The sequence below is a fragment of the Mobula birostris genome, chromosome 31 (genome assembly GCF_030028105.1).
Source record: "Mobula birostris isolate sMobBir1 chromosome 31, sMobBir1.hap1, whole genome shotgun sequence".
NCBI classification, from domain to species: domain Eukaryota; kingdom Metazoa; phylum Chordata; class Chondrichthyes; order Myliobatiformes; family Myliobatidae; genus Mobula; species Mobula birostris.
The window spans coordinates 5,927,607-5,954,565 of NC_092400.1; the positions used below are offsets into that span (position 1 = coordinate 5,927,607).

The 26,959-nt window shown below is 41.7% G+C and overlaps 1 protein-coding gene across 1 annotated transcript in view; it reads left to right on the forward strand.

Annotated features, from left to right (window-relative positions):
- Positions 1-21,082: 21,082 nt before the first annotated feature.
- Positions 21,083-26,959, forward strand: part of susd2 (sushi domain containing 2) — a 99,058-nt gene continuing 93,181 nt past the window's right edge. The window contains exon 1 of the mRNA XM_072247502.1: positions 21,083-21,206. The gene's annotated coding sequence lies outside the window, so the exon portion shown is untranslated. The remainder of the gene's footprint in view (positions 21,207-26,959) is intronic.

The window sequence follows — 26,959 nt, forward strand, 5'->3', positions numbered from 1 at the left end:
GACCTAAAAGCTGCAGTCCTAGCCTTTAAAAGGGACTTGACCTCATAATTCATCCAAGGTTTCCAGTTAGGGAATACCCGGATCGTCTTGCAAGACACACAGTCCTCCATGCATTTCCAAATAAAGTCCGTGACAGCTGAGGCATACTCATCGAGGTTAGCTGCCGAGTCCTTGAATACTAACCATTCCACCAATTCAAAGCAGTCACGGAGGACCTCATCCGTCTCCTCCATCCAACACGACACCACTTTTGACACCGTGACCTCCCGCTTCAGTTTCTGTTTGTAAGCCGGGAGGAGGAGTATGGCCTGATGGTCCGATTCTCCGAAGTGAGGTCGTGGGACGGAACGGTAGGCATCCTTGACTGCTGCGTAGCAGTGGTCAAGTACTGCTGCAGAACAACAAACTTCACAACATACTGTATGTCAGTAATAAAAACCTGATTCTGATTGGGCATGTCAGGGATTTTGACACAATTACCTACACAGTTGTGTTTGCGCAGAAGCAATCCTTGGTGTGTGTTTCCCTTCAGTTCTGGATTGTGTGCACGTGAATGTACGTGCATATGTGTGCATCTCAATCTGCGTTCGCACATTTGAGTGTGTGTGTGAGCGTGACTGTGTGTTGTATGTGTTTGTGTATGTGTTGAGGTCACCATATGGCTGGTCCTGGCATGGGTCCCCCCACACTCTGGAAATGTCCAAACTGAGTTGATTTAGAAATATTTTATACCTATTGAGAAAATTCTTCCAGGTTTTCTTCTTAAACCTGTATGTGTTTCGTGTATGTGTTTAAGCCTTTACAACAATGTAATGGGTATATAAGCATGTGCCAAGTGAATGGTTAATTAGAATAATTAAATGTTATTTTAAATTTGTCTCATGTCACATTAAGAAAATTAACCTAGAACATTAATATCCTGCCACAAGGGGGCCATTAAAGAGATGTGACTATAATGAGGAGGTGACTTGATAAAACTTTGCTAATGGTAAGTATGGTAAGGGAAATACTTTCCCTTTGAAGAGGATGTTTTTTATTTCAGGTTGGTCGGTGATTGAAGTTCTCCAAAATACCTGAGCTCAATTAACTTGGTTCCGTTTTCCATGGCTCCTGCTGGGCAGCTGCTGGAATACTGGTGGAAGGGGCGTGAATCTGTTTCCTCTCCCTTGGAGTTGAACACATTCCAGCAGGGCATTTGTCTCGACAGTGGGAGGTCCTGCAGCCTCCGCTGATGGAGGACTGAAAGGCTGATAGCTTTCAAATCTAATGACATCCAAGATGAGCCCAGAACTTCCATGCTGAAAGTAACAGAATCTATTTATAACAGGCCCTTTTAGCCGAAGGAACCCGCGCCGCCCAAATCCACCCACGTGACCAGTCCTGCCCTGTACGTCTTTGGAATGTGGGAGGAAACCGGAGCACCCAGGGGAAACCCACACAGTTATGAGTAGAATGTACAAACCCTTTACAGACAGCGGCAGGAGTCAAACCCAGGTCACTGGTGCTGACTGCTATGCTACCGTGCTATATTGTTAAATTTAAAGTTAATCCTTTTAAATACAGGGCTGTTGCGATGGTGGGACAGGTTGCCCCTAGATTGAGTAAAAGCATTGGCACCTTTTTGCTTTTGACTAACCTCCAGTACATTTTTATATGGTGCTTTCCAGTGAATCCCTCCAACTATTACATGCCTAGTCTCTGCGGTCAACAAAATTCAGTGTGCCGGTGATTCTCAGATTTCTATGCCCTGAGTTTACAGCTTTGAAAATCATACTACACAAAGGTAAAGAGGAGAAAATCTGCAGATGCTGGAAATCCGAGCAACACACACAAAATGCTGGAGAAGCTCAGCAGGCCAGGCAGCATCTGCGGGAAAAAAAGTACAGTCAACATTTCAGACCGAAACCCTTTGGCAGGACTCAAAGATAAAGGTAGACCACGCAAAGATATTAATCTTCCTTAGCCGTCCAGTACTAATTTTCTAATATCCTTCAAAGTTCAAAGTAAATCTATTATCAAAGAACATACACATATGTCACCATTTACAGTCCTTGTTTCTTGTTTGTAAATCATGTGATTGTAGGATCAAACATCATAAGTGAGCCCCAAGCACTGGAACATGCTCCATAACAATACATAATACAATCATATGTAAAGCATTTACATTAGTGCCGAGGGACCGATAGACCATTATGTGTAAGTGTTAATCCTAACTTATTCTGGGGTGTTTTACATGATACTGCTCAAAGAAACACAGTAAAAGCCATGGTGCGGAGAAATGGGAGACATCAAAAGAGATTCACCCCTGTTGTTTATAGAGTTACTATCACTTTCAGGGGATGTTATCAATACGTGGAAACACTTTGAAGGTTTCAACTAGGAACCTGAAGGAATGTAAATAGCTAAGTGCAAGCTATGTGTGGTTGGCCACATCTAGACACTTCTATACTGAATTGGGCAGACATTTATCTCAGCAGATCAGTATCTGCAGAGTCCCATACTGAGGGGGTTGTACCAGAGCCTAGTTTCCACATGTTAGAACCTTAGCTCAGCCAAGGATTGCAAAATCAGAAAGAGCACAGAGAGTAGAAAGTTTACTGGATACCACACAGCAGGATTACTGGAAAGACACGTCAGGAGAAACGGCAAGAGAACATCAATAAAACCAGGAGTAAGGGTGAGTGTGAGAGTGACTAGACTGTCCATATCCAGAACAGAGACCAGAGAATAAGCTAGGGGATGAAAGGGTTAATGCATGAGAAGTGTTGAATGGCTCTGGGCCTGTACTCGCTGGAGTTTAGAAGAATGGGGGTGGGATGAATCTCATTAGAGCCTATTGAAGGCCTAGATAGAGTGGATGTAGAGAGGACGTTTCCTATAGTGGAGGAGTCTTAGACCAGAGGACAGAGCCTCAGAAACAGTTGGACGTACATTTAGAACAGAGCTGAGGAGGAATTTCTTTAGCCAGAGGGTAGTGAATCTATGAAGTTCATTACCACAGGTGGCTGTGCAGGCCAGGTCGTTGAGTGTATTTAAGGTGGAGGTTTGTAGGTTCTTGATTTGTAAGGGTGTCTGTCAAAGGTTACAGGGAGAATGTAGGAGAATGGAGGCGGGCAGGACAATTAGTCGGCCATGATAGAATGGTGGAGCAGACTCAATGGGCCAATGTCTTATAGTCTTATGGATGTTACCAAAGCAGAGCTCTTCTGGTAAACTGGTAGTTTCACAATCTGGTCTACAGAAGGTTTTAAAATTTGCAGCCCTCATCTATCAGGCTTTGCATATAGTTTAATAGAGTCATGCAACATGACAGCGTGGATATACTCTTTGGCCCAATGATTCCACACTGGCCATGGTGCTCCCCATCTAGTCCCAATGTCCTGTATTCGGCCTTCTAGGCCGCACTCCACCAAGTGAGTCTTAAATGATACTATTGTACCTACCTCAACCCACCTCATTCTGCATACTCACCACCCTATGTGTGAAAACGCTGCCCCTCAGGTCCCAATTATATCTTTTTCTCTACTCTAAACCTGTGCCCCGCATTTCCGTTCTCACCTACTCTGGGTAAAAGGCTGTTACCACCCATCTTATCTACACCTCTCGTAGTTTAAAATATTTATATAAGGTCATTCTTTACTCTCCTAAGTTCCAAAAAACAAGTTATGCAGACACAGTTACTTGTGGCGTTTAGTGCTAGAGTTGAAAAGCGAGAATTGCCTTTCAGGACTTTTTGCTGAGATTGAGATCGTTTAGGTAATTAGGCGAGGGCCAATAAAATGAAGTTAGGTTTAAGCAAAGCGGCCTTTGTTGTAGCAGCCACAGTGTGAGTGGGGCCGAGTTCGAGTGGGGAACTGAGATTTTGGCTCAGTGAGGAGAGGCAGAGGCTTGGTTGAAGTTTCTGTCAAGTTTCCATTTATTTCTTTATTAGTGCCCTGCTAGAATAAGGAGAACGGCTCCCAGGTCAGTAGTAGGCTTCTCATGCAAGATGTGGGAGTCCTGGGACACATTCAGTCTCCCTGTTTGGTATATCTGCGTTAGGGAACAGGAGCAGAGCTGAATAACTTTCAGCTCATGCAGGAGAATGAGGAGGTGATAGCTATGACCTACAGGGAGCAATTGACCACATTCCACTCTTCATTTCGACGTGGACATGATAAATATGTTTGAATCTGAATCTGAATCAGAATAACTTGGACGAGGAACTAGAAGGGTGGGTTAATAAGTTTGCAGACAACACAAAGATTGTGGTGCTGTGGATATTTCAGAAGATTGCCATAGGTTACAATGGAACATTGATAGGTTGAGGTAGGAGGAGCGGGGCTGAAGTGGCAGATGCAGTTCAACACTGAGAAGTGTGAAGATTGAGAAAGATTGAACTTGAAGGCAGACTACCAGGTTAATGATAGAATTCTTAGTCACGTGGAGGAACAGAGGGATCTTTGGGTCCATATCCATAGGTCCCTTAAAGCTTCTACTCAAGTTGATAGAGTGGCTAAGAAGGTGTATGATGTATTGCCCTTCGTTAGTTGGTGATTGTGTTCAAGAGCCACGAGGTAATGTTGCGGCTCTATAAAACTCCGGTTAGAGAAAACTTGGAGTATTGTGTTCTGTTCTGGTCATCTCATTATAGGAAGGGTGTGGAAGCTTTAGAGATGGTGCAGAGGAGATTAACCAGGATGCTACCTGGATTAGAGTGCTTGCCTTAGGAGAATAGGTTGAGTGAGCTAGGTGTATTCCCTTGGGAGTGAAGGAGATGACTTGATAGAGGTGTAGAAGATAACATGGGATGTAGTCAGAGGGGACAGCATGCTCTGGACTTTTTCCCACGGCACAAAAGGCACAGTGGATTTTTTCCCCAGGGCAGAAATAACTAATACGAAGCGCATCTTATGGTCTTCATATCATCTTTTTATCTCTGAAATAGGCATTTTGCAAAAACTAGTCCCCAGCCAAGTAATTTCTAATAAAATGTTTCTTTTCCTCCAAGTATTAATTCCCTCAAGTATTAACTTAAAAAAACCCTCATACAGGAGGTCAATATATTCTTAATCATATTCCTTCTGAGTTGAATCAGAGCCACTAAATTATGAAAAGCCTCTTTTTCCAGTCACTTTTCAGCTTTAAGCAGATAAAATATTAACCAAAGTGTTAATTTCATATGTCAGTTAAAAGGCAATTAATTACAGAGTGGCCAGTCTGGATTGCAACTTGACTTTAGTCAATCTATAATGAATTTACTAAATACCTCCATTTAAGGTCTCATCAATAAAAAAAGATATTTTCTTCTACCCCGACTGAAAGTTTGCTGATGAAATATTGTTGTTCCCACACTCTCAGATTTTGAACTCAATAACTCTGAGGCTCTTAATTTTCTCAAATGATCAAGAGAAAAGATTTAAGTAAATAAGAAGAGCTGCAATAGATTTAGAAAGTACGTAATTCAATTCAAGCCCAATGTCTGTAAGCCCAAATCTGAATCTGAGGCTACATCCACACTACGCCAGATAATTTTGAAAGCGCCGGTTTCCAGTAAAAATGACAGGCGTACACACTAGGCGTTTTTCAAAATATTTCTGTCCACACTAACACGGATATTTGGGCGAATCTCCTCTACTGAGCATGTGCAGGACACATCTACAGAAAACAAGCGAAGAGGAAACAGTATACTTAGAGTGCGTTTGTCCAGTTACAGACTAGAAAAACTTAAAAGGAATTGCTCTTGGCTCTCGCGCAGGAGGACTTAAAACAAAAAAAAATAAATACTGGGGCGTATGGAGGCAAGGGAGTTCACAGACAGTATGACCCGGCTGACGACGAACATTGAAAAACTGACTAATTCTGTTGTACTAATAAAGCACCTTGTTAAATGTATAAAACATGTCTGCATCAGTGTTATCTTGTATTTCCATACAACGTTACATTAGGCTGTTACACATCTATTGTCAGAGAAGTACTTGCATAAATAAGTAAACCACCTTCATACAAGCAAGGACAGAAAACAGGGCAAAGTGGGTATACTTATTTATTCAGTAAGCTATGGGTCAAAGTATTTGGTGAGTACATTTCTAACTCTTCTGGCTTCAGTCTCGTTGCCGTCTGTTCTGAAATTGTTAGGTTCTGTGAAGTGCAGAATCAAATATCGCTGTGATGATTGTACGCTCTAGTATCAATTGTTTGGCGACAATAAAGTAGTAATAATAATAATAATAAGAAGAAAACAATGAAATGCCGCGCTGTCGCCATCTGTTCCGGCATGTCATGACAGCGGTTTTAAAAAGCTCCGGTTACCCCGTACACACTGCAGTGGATATTAGGTGTTTTCAGACTTATTCACTCTGGAGACCGTTTCTGAAAATCTCCATTTTCGGGGGATGAGAACGCTATTTTAGTGTGGACAGAGGGTCAAAACAAAGAGAAAAATCTTTGTTTTCAAAATTATCCGGCGTAGCCTGAGTCTGCTGGAGGCTGAAGAAGATGGCCTGTCCTGTCGTTAGGAAGTGTGCATATTGCCTTGGTGCGAGGGAGAAATGGGGTTTCGTGTTGCTGTTGTTGCTTTGTTGCTTCCTGTATCCTGTGTTGTTCGGCCGAGCATGGTGGTCACGTTACGTTGGCACTGGAACGTGTGGTGACATTTGCCGGCTGCCTCAGCTGTGCTGGACGTTTATGCAAACGACACATTTCACTGTTGCAAATAAACTTGAACCTTGAATCTTAATATTTGTTATAATTGGTGAATTGCTTCCTGGTCAAAATAACAAACAGCTATTTTGAAAGGTTAAGGTATGAAATTACAAATAATACTTATTGATTAGTAAAAGATTCAAAAACACTAACTCTGCAAGTTAATTCTTATGTTTTTCCATTAAAAAATTATTTATTTTTGGGATCTGGCTAGCGTTTATTGCCCATGAGCAGATGTTTGTGGCCGTCTCTTTGAAACCCTGCGGTCTTTCTCCACGTATAGACGTTTCTGTTTAGAGATACAGCACGTTAACGGGCGCATGAGTCGCACTGCCCGATTACACCCAAGTGACCAATGAACATACTAACCCGTACGTCTTTGGAACGTAGGAGGAAATTGGAGGACATCCATGTAGTCAAGGGGAGAACATACAAACTTCTTACAGACAGTGGCAGGAATTGAACCCGCGTTGTTGGCACTGTAATAACGTCACACTAACTGCTATGCTATCATGCCACTGCCGCTGTCCCACGTTTCCTTCGCTCCTTATTCTGATTTTTCTAGAGCGATCCTGCACCGATGTGTGTTGCCCCATTGGAAACAGCTATCAATCAAGCTCCACCTTTCATATTGTGATATAACTCTGTCATATTGCCTGTGTTCTGTACTGTCTGAATAAATATGCATTTAAGATTCTATCTACTCAATATCTGATTCTGCAATTATTAAATATTCCTAAATTACAAATAGGTTGACAATTTTCTTTGTGTTTTCCACCTGCAATGCATGGTTTTATTAAACTGCACATCATGCAATATTGCCAAACGTGCAACATCTTCTGAAATTCGGAGAACATGATTGGAACTGTTGTGACTGTAATCAAAGTCACCGGAGAGTCACTGAAACTGGTGGTACAGAAATCTTTATTCAGCACAACACGCAGGCACCATTCTGGAGACACTCTTTGTGGAGGCTCACAAACCCACAGTTTTATACCCTTAAGGGCAAAGGCAGCAGCAGGTGATTCAATACGATTTTCGTATTGTTTACTCCAATACTTCGTGTTGACAAATGGTTCCTTTGAGATACATAGTGGAAGCACATGATAATTGATAAGACACTGAAGGCCCAAATGTCTTTGGGAGAAATTAATTAATGCAAATATTCCAAAACCTTTAGCTAACAGAGAGACAGACACTGAAAATTAATATTGTCAGCATTGTTTCTAAGTACCCAAATATGATAAGTACACAAAATTCTGCTGATTATCTATGCCTGTGACCATGTTTGATATGATAAGTGACAACACCCGTCTGGTCTGCCAGTTTGCACTCAAATCACAATGGGCTGAATAAATTAGCCATGGTGCCTGGTTTGATGCAAGCCAATTAACCCAACCACATTTGTTAGTTAGTCTGTGCAGCAGCTTGTGCTTTTAATTCAATGTACTGATTGCAATTAATAAAAACTGAAGGCTAGTTGCAAGCGTCCTGAACTTAGATTTACAATAAAAAACTGAAGACTGGTTCTTGCTTGAATGAATATCTTCTCTATCCACATAACTCCAGAATACTCGCTAACAGGGACCACATTCTCCTTCACTGCATCTGAGATTCTGAGGTGCGGTTGGACTGAAGGTAATGGGCACTGTTACATCAGGGTTCTACCCACACTATTTTATCCTAGAATTCTGGGCACAGGCCAGTCAGAACTCTTTTGTCATGGATTCTAGAGAATACAGCAAGAAATGAGCCCTTCAGCCCAACAAATAAATGCTGATCCTTAGCCACCCATTTGAAGTAATCTGATGCCAACACCAATGTTCCTAATCATTCCACATTGTCATCATCTCACCCTAGACTCTACACAATGGGGCAACTTAACTGACTAACAGTGTGTATGGGAGGAAACTGGAGTCCTCTGGCCCAGGAGATCACTGTCTATTGATGCTTTAGATCAGGACCCGCTGACACCAGTGTCTAGGTTCTGACAACAGTTCATACTGTTGCAAGCAACTGTTTCTTGGTGCCCGGTCTTCATAAAGGCCTGGATCCAGTCTGTGTAGATGGGAAATCTCACCAGGGGCCTTATGTCAATTGCCAGCTCCCTAATCCTATACCAATCCCAACTGATCATTACAGAAAGCCTGTTTAATATAAATCTGATTGTTGTACTTATTTGACCCCTGAACCTGGTGAACTTGTTCAAGAGCACAACAGTCTACTGAACTACATAGACTTGAAATTAACTGCAGAAGGCAGAATCCTACCATTCACATTCTGCCTCCATGTACGTTCTCCTGCACAGTGGTACAGTGATCAGTGGTGCCACCTCCCACTGCTAGAGGCCTGGGTTCAGTTCAGACCTCGGCTGCCGTCTGCGTGGAGTTTGTACGGTATATTCTTGCTCTGGTTTCCTCCAACGTCCCAAAGATAAACCGACTGGCAGCTGAGTTGCCCCAGTGTTGAGGTGACTACTGAGATTCAGAGGTGTTGATGAGAAGAAGGGGAGAATAAAATAGGATGTGTGTAGGATTAGTGTAATTAGGTGGATGATGGTCATTGTGGACATGGTAGGCTGGAGGGCCTGTTTCTACGCTGTATCTCACCATGACTCTCTCTGAGACTGTTTTCTTTACTCCATAAGATCACAAGGCACAGAAGCAGAATTAAGCCACTCGACTCATCAAGTCTACTCCGCTACCTGATCATTGCTGATTTATTTTCCTTCTCAACCCCATTCTCCTGCCTTCTCCCTGTGACCCTCAATGCCCTTACTAACCAAGAACATGTCAACCACTGCTTTAGATATACCAGATGACCTGGCCTCCACAGCCACCTGTGACAATTAATTCTACCCTCTGACTAAAGAAATTCTTCCTCCTCCCTGCTCTTATGGGATGTCATAGTATCCTGTGACTGTGCCCTCTCCACACATGCTCTATCTAGGCCTTTCAATATTCATTACGTTCCAATTAATTCATTCTTCGAAGATCGAGCAAGTATAGATCCTCCCTTTAGAATGCTTCTTCTTATTTGGGATGAACTGATCCTGCAGCTTCTGAATTACTCCCAAAAACTCTAGCCACTGCTGTTTTACCATCATCCCTGATAGTTATCCCTTTGCAATCAACTTTGGCCAGTTCCTGCCTTTAATCCACTGGAATACTGATTTTAACTTCTCACTCTCAAATAGCAGGGTGAATTCTATGATATTTTCATCACTACGTCTAAGGGTTCCATTATCTTAAGTTGCCTAATAAAATCTAGTTCATTATAGAACATCCAATTCATAACTGCTCTTTCCCTAGTGGGCTCGGCCACAAGTTACTCTCTAACCCCAACATCATATACTTTTGTTCCTTTCAACTTAGTATTTAGATCCAGTATTCCTTAATTGCATCATATTTTATCAAGATTTTATAAAAACATCTTTTATCAATTCAGTCTTAATGCTCAGAGATGCTTAACAGCCACAGGCATTTTGAGGAGAATATCAGAAAAGTTTCTTTATGAAAACACTATGTTGTTCTAGCAAAAGAGGTCAGCAAATCTGTATGTTGGAAATGTTTTAATAAGCACAGCTCTCAGGAACGTCACTTTCTTTCTCCTTTTTATTAGCATTGAAGGTATACCCCTCTTTTTGAGCAGATCATAAAGGCAGCAGGGTCGATGCACGCCCGATTACAGGCCCAAGCCCAACAACAGAGAACACTCTGCTGCCTGCCTTGTTCGTTGACCCTCCGTCCCCATGCTTTGGACCTCACTGTGCTCTTATCTTGCAACGTGGATCCTTGGACATTGGAACTTGAACTTGCTTCTATCTCAAATGGTGTTGAACGAGGTTACAATGAGGTGCATACTCTGAGAACATGTGAGGCCGTTGGAAGTTGGGGGTCTGACCCAAGGCCCTCATTTTTCATGTAAATCTCCAATAATCCAGCAATCTGGGGACTTTAGTGGTTCTGGACGAGCAGCTTTTCTAGACTATTGGATGCTCCTATCATAAATACTTACAGTGGTATAATAAGTGTTCATGTGGGCACCCACCTGGACCATAGCTCTCTATACTCCTTTCATTCATGTATCTATCCAAGCTTCTCTTAAATGTTACAAGTGACTTTCATCTAGCTCTTCTGTTGGCAGATGGTTTCACATTTGCACCACTCTCTGAGTGATGAAGCTTCCCCTCAGATTCCTGCTAAATATTTCATCTTTCACCCTACCTAAACCCTGACCTTTAGTACTAGTCTCACCCAATCTTTGGGGGAAGGCCTGCATGCATTCACCCTGTCTGGAGCCTTCATAATTTTGTTTTCCTCTATAAGATCTCCTCTCATTCTCCTATGCTCCAGAGAATAAAGTCCTAACGTATTCACCCTTGCTCTGATTTATGAAGGCCAATGTGCTAAAAGCTCTCTTCATTACCCTATCTACCTGTGATACTACTTTGAAGGAATTTATTATATCGTTAATTGGAGCACTAAGTTACTGACTCAGTCAGTTACAATCAGGATTAAAGTGCAAGTGTGAAAGTGCTTGGTAAGCAGAAAACAACTGTGTGCCTCGTGATCTTCACTCTCAGAATGTCAAAGAGTTGTTGGCATCAGTTTAATAATTGAGTCCTAGACTCAGCCTCTTAAGAGGCCATTCACAGACATCCCACCCTGCAAAAACTCATTTCAGGGAGGTAGCACCATCAATTTGCGGGAGACTTCCGGGAGAGGTGGGGTGTCTGCAATGGAGTAGCTCCTTAGCAGCCGGCCAGCTAGTTTAAATAATGTTAGCTATGCTAATGAACGAATGACACCTGTTAAACTCACCTCAACATGTCTTTTACAGTCTTAACCCACCATGAGCAATAGAAAAGTCACTGTTGCAAACAGTGCGGCGGTTTTGACCCCTATTAGGCAGGGGTACACTTTAGTGTAGACTGCGGTGGCGTATATTTTTTTGGAACACTCCGCAATGGCGCGCTCTCGTTTGCTTTCTCGCACGCGGTCTCTCTCATGGTCGGTCTGGCGCTCTCTCTTGCTTTTCTCTCGCTCACTCTCAAAAAAAATTGATTTCTGGGATATTGTATATAATTTGTGGGCGTCAGGGAGCCACTATTAATATGCGGTAGACTCCCGGAAGTTCCAGGAGAGGTGGGATGACTGCATTCATCATAGTCGAGCCTCAATTGTTGTCATGGAGGAGTGGGAAAGAGATGCTGGTAGAGTGTCTGAGAGCAAGGCAGAAACACATGGTGACGAGCCCTGTGCCAGGAGAGAAGTGCTAGACACCAGGGCAGAACAGTGGCTGTGGAAGTATTAAACGTCAGGAATAAGGTATGCCAATGCCACACAAGGTATGCCCGAGCCAGATCCACAGCACTTAAACCTTCACCTTAAGAGTTCTGTTTCCCGCTGTAGCACTAAGTACCTCCACAAACACTCACACCACTAGGTTCCCCCAGTCCCTCACACAGACACAGACAGACAGCTACACCCTCCCACCTACACAGCACACAGACCTACAACACACACACATATTGTCTACTTAAACTGAAGTTTATTATGGTTCCTATGATAATTTAACTCAACTGATTTTGCCATTAACCTTTGGGATTATATAACCTAAATGCACCATCCAAATAATCATGAAGGATATTAACTAATCTGGTACACAAATGTTGTGTTTTCCGAGGCGGGGTTTTGATAATAAGAATAAAGAGAGTTAATAATAAAAGCAGACAATTTCGGAAACACTCAGTGGGGAAAGAGAAACAAAGTTCAGGTCAGGGAAATCTTGCCAGCCCTGAGAAGTTCACTCTTTCTTTTTCCGTAATTACGGTCTGAGCTGTTGAATGTTTCCAGCATTTTCAGCTCTATTGCAGATTTCCAGCACCTACAGTTTTAGAGATTTTCACTGAGAGTTAACAAGGGGGCTTTGAGGAAGTGGTCTTTATCCAGTGCTATAACCTAACCCTGGCAGTTACATTGGATTAATCCTGTGTCGCCTTCAGCTGTTGCCTGGGTTGCATGGGATTTGTGAGCTATTCATTCGTTAAAAGTGACACCCTCCCCCCCCCCCTCCCGCGATAATCTATCATTAGCTGGCTGCAAATGTGGTCATTCAAAAGTCACCCTTGTGTACAGTTCTGATTTTTAATGCCTTTGTTTTAGAATTCCAGAACACAATGCATTTTCAAATCTTCATTATTTTACCTGGGACTCTGTCTCACATAAAAACAGCATTTGAGGGCGCCTACAATATCGCGTAACATTGGTTAAACAGACCCTGCTTTTGATCCAGCAGTGTAGTGGTTAGCATAAAACCATTACAGCACCAATTGTAAGATTGTGAGGTCGGGGTTCAGCTTCCGCCTCAGTCGGCAAATTCTGCCTGTAACCGCATAGGTTTCCTATGGGGGCTTCGGTTCCTTCGCACATTTCAAAGATGTACGCGTTAGGGACAGCAAGTTGTGGACATGCTATCTTGGTGCTGGAATTGCGATCTTCACTGATTTTATCAGATACAAACATCAAACTTCAATGTATTCTTTGACGTGCTTATGACAAATAATGCCAATCTTTAGTTCTGTAAAATGATTAATGCTCAGACGCCTTCCTCTCTGTGGAAGTCACCAAAAGGGACTTTTACCTTTTCTCTTCTTGGGATGACCAGGAAGAAATGCTGAAACTTAGCAATGCATCACAACGAAAAGGCAAACTAAGGACTAAATGAAACAGTTAATAAATAGGAATACCTGCATGTAGATTCCATTTACAATGGGCTTCTTATTGGAGTATAGTCCAATATGATAAAAGTCCAGGGGAGTTGGATCTGCTCCCGTGACATAAGGAAAATATCAGTTGTTCCACTGTTCCAGGTCAACCATTGATTAAATAAATTATTTATCATCCTTTTTAACATTATTTCAATAAATAATTGACCACCCTGTTAAGCTATTTGTCAATGAGAAGATAATAAATATTTAGCTACACCCTCATCCCCTCAGAACTGCTTTGTTGTGCTCTGAGTGGTGTCTCTCATTATCAATATCGTAGCAATAACTGAAGTCCATGAGCTAGATAAGGGGCAAATCAGACTTTGGACTCACTACTCACTACACTCCACTTTGCTTGGGTAGAAGGCCATTACAATCAAGGAGAGCACTATGTTAAAGGCTGGTAGCTAAAATGTTGGTGTGGTCAATTACTGCCTGAAGTCCGAAGTAAGTGCTTGTTCCTTTTCTTTCACAATTTAAGTTGATTATAAATGAATTAATTGCACACTGTTAATAGTGGCAGTTCTTTGAAATATAAGGCATTCATAAATTAGCACTGCCTATAGCCATTAAGTTGAACAGACCAGATGTTTTCCTTTACATTGGTCAAGGTATCTGTCTACATAATCTCACTTCCAACCAATCTTTCTGAACGATAAGACCATAAGACACACGGGCAGAATTAGGCCATTTGGTCTGTTGAGTCTTCTCAGCCTGGCTGATTTATCTTCTCTGTCAACCCCATTCTCCTCCCTTCTCCCAGTGATCTTTGTTGTCCTGACTAATTAAGAACCTATCAACCGCTACTTTAAATAAACCCAATGACTTGGCCTCCATAGCCATCTGTGGCAATAACTTCCACAGATTCACTGCCCTCTGGCTAAAGAAATTCTTCCTCATCTCTGTTCTAAATAGACATCCCTCTAACCTGAGATTATGCCTTTGGTCCTAGACTCCCCAACTGTAGGAAACATCCTCTCCACATCCACGCTATCTAAGACTTTCAATATTCATTATGGTTTATGAGATCCCCCTTCATTCTTCTAAGCTGCAGCAAGTACGGGCTCAGAGCCATCAAGCACTTGTCATACGTTAACCCTTTCATTCCTGAAATTATTCTCGTGAACCTCCTCTGGACCCTCTCCAATGCCAGAACATCTTTTCTTAGGTAAGGGGCTCAAAGCTCTCACAATACTCCAAGTGGAGTCTGACCAATGCCTTATATAGTCTCAGCATTACATCTTTGATTTTATATTCTAGTCCTCTTGAAATGAATGCCAACATTACATTTGCTTTCCTTATCAATGACCCAACATGCAAGTTAACCTGTAAGGAATCCCTCATGAGGACTCCCAAGTCCCTTTGCATCTCCAACCTCTGAATTTTCTTCCTGTTCATAAAATATTCTTCCTGCATTTTATTCCATTTGCACTCCTTTGCCCATTCTTCTAATCTGTCTCAGTCTACCTGCCCCTCCACCTACGTTTGTGTGTCCGCAAACTTGGACACAAAGCCAGAAATTTTGTCATCCAAATCATTGGCATATAATGTGAGAAGAAGTCATCCCAACACTAACTCCTGCTGAAAATGACTAGTCAATGACAGCCAACTGGAAAAGGCCCCTGTTTTCCCAACTCTTTGCCTCTTGCCAGTCAGCTGATCTTCTACATTCCATGGCACTCTTCCACATTCTATCTTCTCTTCTGCTCTTATTTCACTCTCAACAATAGTCCTCTGATTGGTTGTCCATCATATCCTACGATAATAGTAGAGACCTGTACATGAGAGTTTTTAAGATGGAAAAGATGCTGCACTGGGGCAGTTCCATTCCCTCAGCCTTGGAAGGCCGGGTCTAGTGGTACCGGTAGTTGTCACAGCTGGAGTCTTCCTTGGTTGCACTGGATGGCCTTGACATCTTCGGTGCCTTGTCATAGCCTCCTCTCTTCATGAAGCATTGCAGAACCACCTTCCCGGCCATTGCATCTCACTATTGACCTCATCTGCCCAGTGGCCGGAATTGACTTTGCATATGCATTAGTCCTGTACACTCACATAATTTTTCTCCCTTTCATAGTTCTTATTTCTATCCCTAGTCATTACTGCAAATAATTTCTTTGTCTTTAAATAGAATAAAATATCCTGAGATTCATCATAGCAGTAGAATCAGTATAAAACTAACAGCAAGCTTAGGGTGGAGGTATTTTTACAGTTGACTAATGGATCAAAGAAGAAAGCAGTATGCAATCAATGTGACAGAGGAAGAAAAGGAAATGAAGATTGATTATGATTTCAAGAGCTTCAGAGTTAGACAGGAAATATCTGTTCAGCTAGTGGAGGACGAAGAAATCTGGAAGAACTAAGATCCAAGGTGGAGAAAAGCAGAGAAGCAAATGTAATTCCCTTGTACAGCTATTCTTCTGTCATGAGTGAGATGTAATTTTCCCTACTGCACTTGTACAAGTTTGTCCAAGCAAAGACCTTTAGTCTCAATTTTGAAGTGTTGAACGGACCTGATGTCCACAGTTGTTCGATGGACAGAGATATGGATGTTAGTAGTGATCTTGTGTGAAAACAGCTTTACGATATTATTTACTTAAAATTAATTGAGATACAGCACAGAACAGGCCCTTCCGGGTCCTCCAAGTCCGGCAACCTCCGATTTAACTCTAACCTATTCACGGGACAATTTACAGTGACTAATTAACACACTGTCCAGTACATCTTTAGACTGTGGGAGGAAACTAGAGCTCATGGAGATAACCCACACCTTGCATGGAGTGGACGTGCAGACTCATTACAGATGACATTGGGATTAAGCTCCGAACTCCACTGCCCCAAGCTGTAATAGTGTCGCTTTAACCTCTACGCTACTGTAATTCTCAAAGTACCCTGAAGGACTCTACTTGCAGGGATTTATCCATTTCCCAACAAGTAGGAAACAGTTACTCACAATCTACTTTTTCCATTTAATAATCTTAAGCACTTCAGTTATATATCAAAGAACAATAGTGGCATTCATGAATCTTTAAATCAGATACATAAATATACAGGAAAGAGCTGGATTTGGATAATGTGCAGGCATAAGAGATGAGTTTAGTTTGGCATCCTGCTCAGGACAGACAAGGGCTGAAATGTCTGTTCCCATGCTGAACTGTTCTGTGTTCAACGTGAGAGTGATCATGCGTTGAAGGAAGGATTAAGGATGTGTGAAGCGGCAAAGTGTATTGGTGACAGGGTGAGACTGGAAGGTGTACATCAGTATTTATATTGGTGAAAGTGTGAATTGAACTGGGTATTATTGACGATGTGAAGATGGAGTGCTTACATGACCCTGGGTAGAGTGTTTATGCCAGTGTTAGAATGAGGTGGAAAGGTCTCAGTACTAGTCTCAGTACTAGTGGCAGTACGGTGGTTGGTGACTAAACGAGATTGGAGTATGGAATTTTGTTAGTGTGAGGGAGTGTCTGAATTAGGTGCAACAGAAGTTTAGGGAGTCCGTGACAACGTGAGGGTATTTGTTAGAGATAAACGTGAAATTGTAGTGCTTATTAGTGAGAGGGTTAGACTGGGATTATTTGTATTAGTCACTGTGGAGACGGGAATGTGTTTGCACTATGTTGTGTTTGTATTCCCCTTTTAGTGACAGGTTTGGGATCCACAGAGGTCACAAGTTACGTTTGGAGTGTGTCCTAGTGACAGAGTGCGAGAGAGTGCGAGAGTGTGTTATGGACAATTACTGATAGTGTCAGGGTGAAGTGAGTGTGTATGACAGAATGAGGCTGGAGTGCGTATGCGGTGTGTGCGTGTGTGTGGGGGGGGTGGGGGTTTAATGTGTGTGTGTAGGGGTTGTGTGTAGGTATCAGTGACAGCATAGGGTAGGATTGGTATTTGGGTGACAATGATTGATCTATACTCCAGGCAAAGAGATAATGGAATATGTATTGGTGTGTAGCCTTCTGGGTGAGGTACTGGACAGTCCAACACACCCAGAAGCCCAATGGAAAATGACCTTTCCCTGCAAGCACCTTTTGAGTCTGATTACACAAGCCTCTGTAGTCAGCTGGTCCAAGCCTGAGAGTGTTCAGTCATATGACCTTGTGCTCAAAGAGGAGGATGCCTCAAAGCCACAGTCACTCTTTGGCATTCTGTTCTGAATACACAGTACTTCTTTTTAAAAAGAACATGACGTACATATATACTTTACAGTTTCAGATTTAACTCAGTCATGGACATTTATATTTCTTGGACACCATAATTGTACAGGTGAAACTGATGTCTCAGTGGGTTTTAAATATAAAACCACAAGGCATAGGAGAGAATTAGGCCATTTGGCCATCAAGTCTGCTCTGCCATTCCAACATAGCTGATTTATTTTCCCGCTCAACCCAATTCTCCTCCCTTCTTCTCATGATCTTTGACGCCCTTACTATTCAAGAACTTAGCAATCTTTCCTTTAGATACTTCCAAGGGCATGGCCCCCACAGCTGTCTGTGATAATGAATTCCACAGATTCACCAGCATCTGGTTAAAGAAATTCCTCCTCATTTTTGTTCTAAAGGGACATCCTTTTATTCTGAGGCTGTGCCTTTTGAGTCTGGATCTCCCATTTTAGGAAACATCCTCACCACGTCCACTCTTTCTAGGCCTTTTAATGTTCAATATGTTTTAATGAGACTCCCTCATGCTTCTAAACTCTAGTGAGTACAGGCTCAGAACCATCACAGACTCCTCACACATCTACCCTTTCATTCCTAGAATTATTCTCATGAAGCTCCTCCAGATCCTGTCCAATGCCAGCTTATCTTTTCTTAGCTAAGGGGCCCAAAACTTATTACACTCCAACTGTGGTCTGACCAATGTCTTATAAGGCCTCTGTATTACAACTTTGTCTTTATATAATTGTCCTTTGGAAATTAATGCCAACAATACATTTGCCTTCCTTACTACCAACACAACATGTTAGTTAACCTTCAGGGAATCCTGCACCGGGTCTCCCAAGTCCCTCTGCACTTCTGGCTTTTGAAATTTCTCTCTATTTAGAAAGTAGTCTATGCCTTTATTTCTTCTACCAAAGTTCACACTGTAGTGTATTCCAACTGCCAATCTGCCACGTTTTTTTGCCCATTCTCCTAATCTGTCCAAGTCCTTCTGCGGACTCCCTGATCCCTCAACGTTACCTGCCCCTCTACCTGTTTTTATATCATCCGTATATTTAGTCACAGATCTATCAATTTTGTTTGGAAGACCTCTGATTGTGTCCTCGGGATGTGCCAGAATGTCCCTGGTCTGCCCTTTGGTTGGAGGCCCTGTTCATCATGGGGCTAAGCTGTACTATTAGTGACTATATGAGACTGGTGTGTGTAGAGCTATTGTTAATAAGTTAGTTCATTTGCTTTTTAAGAATACCTGTGCATTTCCTCTGTGTCTATAGTTCAGTACCTGCCCAATATCTCGGGTGCACTAATAAAGAAAGCAATTGTTGTTCTACATCGTGTAGCAGTGAGTCAAAGGCTTACTGTTCACAGTATACACACCATGCTAAGTTGCAGAGTGAGGCTGGAGGGGCTGCATCTGTGACTGTGGGAACTGGTGCTGGTGAGCGTGTGTGATGGTGTCTGTTAGTGAGGGTGCAAAGATGAGGAATGTATTAATGATGTCCTGATGTCAGAGTGTGTGTATCAGTGACAGTGCGAGGCTGGAGTATGTGAGTGTTTGTGTGATTGTGTGTGGGTGTGTGCACGCGCGTGAGTGTGAGTGTGCGTGCATGTGAGTGTGCGCGTGAGTATGAGTGCGCGCACATGTGAGTGTGTGTGTGTGTGTGTGTGTGTGTGTGTATATGATAGATTTCGGCCATGATCTAATTGTAAATTTTTAGTACTTTTTTTTTCTTGCTGGTGGTTTGATGTTTATCTTTAGAAGCTTTTTGTATGACACATGGCTCCGGGGTTGAACACCTAATGAGGTTTCTTTCCCCCCCCTCCACTTTTTCTTGCTTCGTAGGGGTTTTTTTCAAAATCACCAAAATTTTTTCTATCTTTAAAATAATGTTTTTTTTCTTGAGACATTGTAAGTGTTGCTTACTTCGATGTACTCGTGTTAATTTTGGATAATAATAATAAAAAAAGATTTGAAAAGAAAGTGTATGAACATAAGAGTGTGAGTGTATGTTTGATAAAGTCAGTATACCACTGAAAGTATTACTAGTATTTTTATAATACCTTTCACTACTAGAGATTATATAAAATCCCTTTCATTTATTGAAGTAATCATGGCTTTGTTATGGAGTAAAATTGCAAATATAAATACAAAATTGTTTTCCATAAAATTCAGAGATAAAAATCTAATCAATTCTTCAGTCCTAGATTTTGAGGGATATACTGTATATCGCTAATGAATAAGATGAGTTTCTGATTTTTGAACTTATGCTGTATGATATTTTCCATTCATCCAACAGCAGACGGCAATCTGTTTAGTCTTTTAACATGAAGATTATTCCCTCTGACAATGGAACTTTCTCTGAGTAGTATCGGTCAAGTTGTGAGGTGCTGGGGAGGTGTTGCTCAGAGTGAGTAGTTGGAGTATTTGTGTAAGAAGAGTGTGGCCAAGGTTTTGGGACTGAAGTTTGAAGCCTCAAACCTGATTCAGATGATATTGTTACCAGTAGAACTATTTTAGTGCTGAGCTCATATATGGCCAACAATTGAAAGCATTACATTACCTTATATTAGTTTATTGGTTTCAGTACAATTTTGGATGTCACGCTTTGGGAATGATGTATAGGTTTTTAATGAGGGTGTAGAGGGGGAACATTAGAATGGGGTACTTCAGTTATGTGGATAGATTGGACAAGCTGCGATTATTGTTCTTTGAACAGAGGACACTGTGGGTTCATCTGATGGAGGTATGTAAAGTCATAAAGAGGGTGAACAAGAGCAGTTGAAGAAGGGTCAATAATGAGGGGGACATAGAAATAAGATGATTGGTGAACAGACCAGAAGTAACCTGAGGAAGACAGTTTGTGCTGAGGGTCTGGAATATTCACCCTGTGGAAGTAGTCAGGCTGACTCAGCTGGCAACCGAAAGGGAAGAACATGCTATCGGGAGGATGTGAGATGTGTTTTGCTCTTATGTAAAGTCAATATGAGACCCATCGGCCAAATGGCCTCTTTCAGTGCTGTAGTCATTCTGAGATTCTGCGGTTCTATGGCTAAAATTTAATATTGAAAAGCTGCAGCAAATTTTAAAAGGTGAACATTTAAATCTTCTTAATACTCAATTAACATGGATCTAACTAATCTCATTTATAAAAAATATAATTGTTGGTGATAATTTCCCAATGACCTTTTCCTCTGCAAACATTAATTACTGACATAAATAAAGATATGAATTTTAAATGATTAACTTTGAAGAACAAAATAATTTTCACAGATGTTTGCAGCCTAATGTGACCTTCGGTTTACATGACTGGATAATGATTGTGGTTGGAGACTGAATGATTTCACAACTGAATAGGATTGGGCATAATGACCTCAGATACTAGTGGGGAACTCAACCTTATTGCCATCCTTATTTCCAAAAATACTTCTCAGTGCTAGAGTTACCAGCCTCGTCTGGAGTTCAAAATGGTGTTGGTGTGAGAAACACGAATAACAATGACTTTGAGGTTTGATCTTTTAGGTCATCCCTCTCTGCTGTGCTATGAATTATTTTAGCAGTTCACCAGCCAGAAGGTGGTAGGATATATTCAACTGTAAGTACACGTGTGGCTACCTGCAGCGGCAGTTCGAGTTAGCATGAAAACTTAGCAAATGTAAATTGTATCTGTATGCACTTCAATTATTGTCCTATTCTTTTCATGCACTTTATGTTTCAACAGCCTGCACTCCTAAAGTAATGAAACTACAAACCTTCTCTGCAGTTTAATGGTGGGGAGTCAGAAATTGCAATACATGGTCAGTGTGGCAAAGGAATGCAAATTGTGGTCATATGACTTTGGACACTTGAATTAGAACAGGAGTCGGTTACAATATAGTATTCCAGCAGTATACTTTTAAATCAGGCACAGCTTGCTCTCCCTGTTGTATACCCAGTTGAATAAACTAAAGATCATATAAAAGCCTCACAACTTTCTAAAAGCTACTTGTTCTTCAAAGTTCTTATCTTCATTTATTCATCTTAGTTTTTAATGATTACAGATTATATAGGGTAATGGTAGTTACTGGGTAATCATTGCTAAGGGTTTTTATGTAATACTGTTTAGATTCATAGAGCACAACGGCATAGAAACAGGCCTTTGGCTCAGTTAGTCCATGGTGAGCTATTATTCTACCTAGTCCCATTGACCTGCACCTGGACCATTACCTCCCCCCTCTTCCATCCATTTACCTATCCTAATTTCTCTTAAATGTTGCAATCAAGTCCACGTCTACCACGTCTGCTGACAGCTCATTCCACATCCGCACTCCCCTCTGAGAGAAGAAATTCACCTTCAAATTCCCCTTAAATATTTCTCCTTTCATGCTTAACCGATGACCTCTAGTTCAATTCTCACTCAACGTCAGTGGAAAAAGCCTGCTTGCGTTTACTCTATCTATACCGCTCATAATTTTGTGATGTATATATTGTGGATGTACCGTGGTCAGGAGGAACATAGTTACATTTGGTTGTATATATGTACAGTCAGAAGACAATAAGTTTGAACTTGAACTTTGTATTCCTCTAACAAATCTTCCCTCATTCTTCTGTGCTCCTGGGAAAAAACTCCTACCCTATTCAACCTTTCTCTATAACTCAGGTCCTCAAGACTCAGTAACATTCTTGTAAATTTTCTTTGTTACTCTTCAAACTTATTGGTATTTTTCCTGTAGGTTGGTGCCCAGAACTACACCCAATACTCTAAATTCAGTCTCATCAACGTCTTATACAACTTCAACATAACATCCCAACTCCTCCTTACAATTACAAAACACTCACGATACAAAACACTACTTACAATTACAACCAGGCCTTTCAGGAAAGGAAGTACAAGCACTTTTCACGTTCAGGGTGGTATTAGGTTATTACACTTTCTATTGCCTGGCTCCAAAAATGGTTGCTCATTTTCCCATGCATTTGGATAAATGGATCATTTTTAGATTGGCGTCACTGATTCATGGAGCGCCATCGGAGTTTGTGCTAGATCGTCACCTTATCCACATCTTTAACTAGGTTAAAGGGGCTGAGTGTACCCTGGCCTGGTTTGTTACTGAGAAGCTGGGTCAGCAAGTTGTGAGAAATATGAGATTGAGGTGGGCAAGACAATGGCAGATAGGGTATAATGTAAGGTTTTCTCTGTTGAAAGATGACAAAGCAAATTATTGCTTACACTGAGTAAAACTTCAAGCAATGGTATCTGATGTCCTTAGCCCACAAAGTACAAAAAAATACATTCAAGTACAATAAGTATTCAGGGAGGCTAACAGAATATTTGGGAAATAGATTTCTCCAGCTTCTGGTAATCACTTCATTCGGTTTTCCCTGCAGCCTCTTCTCTCTTTTTCCATTCACATTTCCTGTTACCCTTTCATTGCTTCTCTTCTCCTCCCCTGCTCTTATGAGCTGCCATAATCTTCCTCTGGCTCCTCACCTCTTTCCCTAGGTTCCATGGTTTATCTTTCTTTCCTGCTAGATTCCTTCTTATTCAGACCTCTACCTCTTCCACCTATCACCCCCCAGCTTCTTATATCATCCCCTCTCTCCATCCATCCACCTTCTCCCTTACCTGATCTCACCAATCACCTGTCAGATTGTACTTCTCCCTCTCTTTTCACCTTCTCATTCTGATTTCTGCCCCCTTTTCTCTCTGGTCTTGATGAAGCGTGTGGGGCAGAAACGTGGACTGTCTACTCTGCTCTATAGATATTTTGTGTGTGTTGCTCAAGGGAGGGTTTGATACAGATTTGTACAAGCTGCTGACATAATCACATCTGGAGGACTGTCTGCAGTTTTGATGAAGGGCATGCTTGTACTGGGGAAATACAGAGAATGTTCATGAGGTTGATTCCAGATGTCAAGGGGTTGACAGATGAAGAAATGTTGACCAGTGATGGCTGATACTCAGTGGGGTTTTGCAGAATGGAGATGATCTTACTCAAAGGGTTGGATTTTGAGGGGAATGCCAGAAAGTTTGTCCCCTAATTGATGTATCTAGAACCAGAAAGAGTTTTGGGATGAGTTTCAGGTGGAGATGAGGAGGAATTTATTTCTGCAGAGGTCTTGAATCTTTAGTGTTCTCTACCACAGAGAATTGTGAAGATGGTGCCATTGGAAATATGTAAGCAGACAATGATAGACATTTAAATTAAGTGATACGGGGAGACTATGAGGAGGCACTGAGGCCAAAATTGGGCTTTGAGGTTGTGAGGGTTCGGAAACTGAACTTGGTTAACACTGCTTATGCATTTATTACCCAATACCAGCCAAAGTAAAAGGAGCCAGAAGTTAGTCCTAACTTACCAAAAACAGCATTTGTACTTTCCTACCTCCTGCTTCCAGCCAGATGATTGATGCTTCTCAGCTACTTCTGGTCTGTTGCAGGTGTGTGTGAGAGTTAATCACATGACTTCACCTATAAGCCAATGAATGTTGAGTAGTGCAGCATGCAGGACTCAGCAGGCTTGATGTTGGATGGTAGGCTCTGAACATTTTGGCTGCAATCTATTGAAGACTCCTGGTTGGACATTTAGCTGAATGATTAGCTCTATTCTATTGTACATGTCGCCTGGTGAGATAGATCTTACATAAGGAAATTCAGACAATTTAGGTGTTCCCATCACTGCAGATAGGGAAGATGGAGGAGTTCAGGAATACTTCGATGTGGGTGGTGGAAGTAAGAAGATTAGGTGGATGAACATCACCTGTGATAGAGGTTTGTGAAGGGGATAGACAATTTAGGATGGAGAAGGATGGCGAAGGGCAAATGGAGGATTGATGGAGTGGTTGATGTGGGAGAAGATCAGTTGGAAAATTTTGCAGATGGGTTCAGCTGAGGAGATGAATGGGATTGGAAGAAGACCAAGGAATTTGATGGTGAAGGAATGATTACTGAGAAAGATATTTTAATGAAGGACCTACTCAAAAAAAAGGTGGCCATATTAGACCCCAAAAATGTTGCCAACATGGTAGCTTACCCTCTCAAACAACAGTGAGGCAGCCCCCCATTGTCTTGTTAAGGGGTGCTTCGATGTTCCAGCCATATATCACTTGCAAACCTTGTGTATACAGTGCAATTTGGACAAGTGATTTGAACTTCAGCATTGTACACAGGAAAGGGTGTATCCTCCCAAACTCAATGGTCGCCACACACAAAGCTTGTTTTTCCACAAAGGGGCCACACCTAATTTAGAACATTGTTGACACACTCTGAACCTGACTGTGTTTAGTGACTGGGGTTAGAATAAGGCTCTGTCTTTGAAACATTGTGAACACAATGAGAGTTTCCATCGCTGATCATTTAAGCATAAACAGGCTGATTACTAGTCATTGCATTCATGTAAAGTAATGGAGATAATATCATATTTACTCATAAATTACAGAAAAATATACAAAATGCAGAATTTTCTGAATTCTCTGCTAGATACCTGGATCTCATTTGGACATATTAACCTCAGAGATCGTCTTCAAATCAAAACTACAAATGCTGCAATGAAAACAAAATGTTGGATGCACTCAATGGGTCAGATAGCCTCTGATGTAAGATCTTTGATCTAAAATGTTAACTCATTCTCTTTCCGCAAATACTTCCTGACCCGCTGAGTTTCCCAGGACTTGTAGACTGGCTTCCTCAGCTTGACTAGAAGCATCAAGATGTTTGGCGGCATCTTTTTTAACTTATTGACTTACTTGCTCTTTTCTGCCAGTGCCCAGTGGATTTCTCTTAGCTATGAAAACAGACCATTTGATTATTTATCTGGTAGAAATGCGTAAAATTTTGCGATAAGGTAGATAGTCTGAATCTTGTTCTCAGAAAGGTCAATTAGCTTACAGCTTGGGGTGTTGGAGTTAGGAGTTCTTCTGTAAGCAGTCTGGCAGACGTTATAAGATTTTCTATGCCCGCACTTCCAGACTGAAAAATAGCTTTTCCCCCCAGAGCTATAATTGCTCTGAACCAATCGATCAAGCATCATCCATAAATTTGTTATATTGCTACTTTTAATACTGGCTTTATGGCTGTCGTGCATCTGAGTTGCGCTTTTGTACTGCTGGCCATTGCTTGTACTGGCTGGTTACTTGATTTTATTTGTTGTTTAGTTATTTTATTTGTTGTTTTATAGCATTGAGTACAGGAGTTGCAGACTCATTTTCGTTGTATTGGTGCATGACAAATTGTACTATGCAATAACAATAAAGATATTTCAATTTCAATATATCCTTCCTGTGGAATGCATAGGTTTTCTTTGGGTGCTCTGGTTTCCTCTGGGTGCTATGGTTTCCTCCCACAGTCCAAAGACCTATCAATTAGTAGGTTAATTGGTCATTGTAAATTGTCCTGTGATTAGGCTAGGGTTAAATTGGGGGTCGCTGGGCAGTGTGGCTCAAACGGTCAAAAGGTGCTGTTGCACACTATGTCTCTAAATAAAATAAAATAATACCAGAGGGTAGAGGTGGGGGTGGGGGCCGCTGGAGTTTAAAGGAGACGGTGTGAGGCAGGATTTTTTTTACACAGAGTGGTAAGTACCTGAAACATATTGCCAAGGAGGTGGATGAAGCAAATATGATAGCAACTTTTAAGAGATATCTTAACAGGTACATGGACACTCAGACAACTGGGGGATATACAGACCATGTGCGTCTACTGTAGATGAGATTAGTTGGACAGACGTCAGTGCAGCACAGCGCCTGTTCCTGTGCTGCTCTGTGTCCCACATAGCAACAGTGATGTCACCTTTTCTGCACACCATTCATTGGCTGTTCAGGATGGTGGGATATAGAGCACTGAAGCAGGACAGCACAACGGTGTAGCGGCCCTTCAGCCCATAATGTTCTACTAACCAATAGAAACTTACTCTATGAATAATCAAACCCCTCCCTCCGACACTTCGCATAATCCTCCAATTTTATCCCATCTGTGTGCCTACCTAAGAGACTTTTAAATCTTACTGCTTCAGCCTCTCCCACCAACTCAGCAGTCTCTGCGTTAAAACCTACCTCTGACATCTCCCCTAAACTCTCCTCCACTCGCCTGAAACAAATGGCCTCGGATCTTGGCCGTTGCCACCCTGGTACATCTAGGGATAGAAGAAAGGGGCATTTTAAATGTTGGATTTTAAAAAAAAAACTGTGGTAATATTCTTGTCTAACAATGAACCCTACAATATTTTCAAAGCTACAGTAAAAAAGATTGAGAGTTAGTGGTTGGAAGGTAGAAGTGGCGTGGGACCAGTGCAGGTTAGTGCATTGCCACCTGCTTTAAAAACCGGTAGTCAGAATCAAACTAGGTTTATGCAATGATACATCGAATTCTCC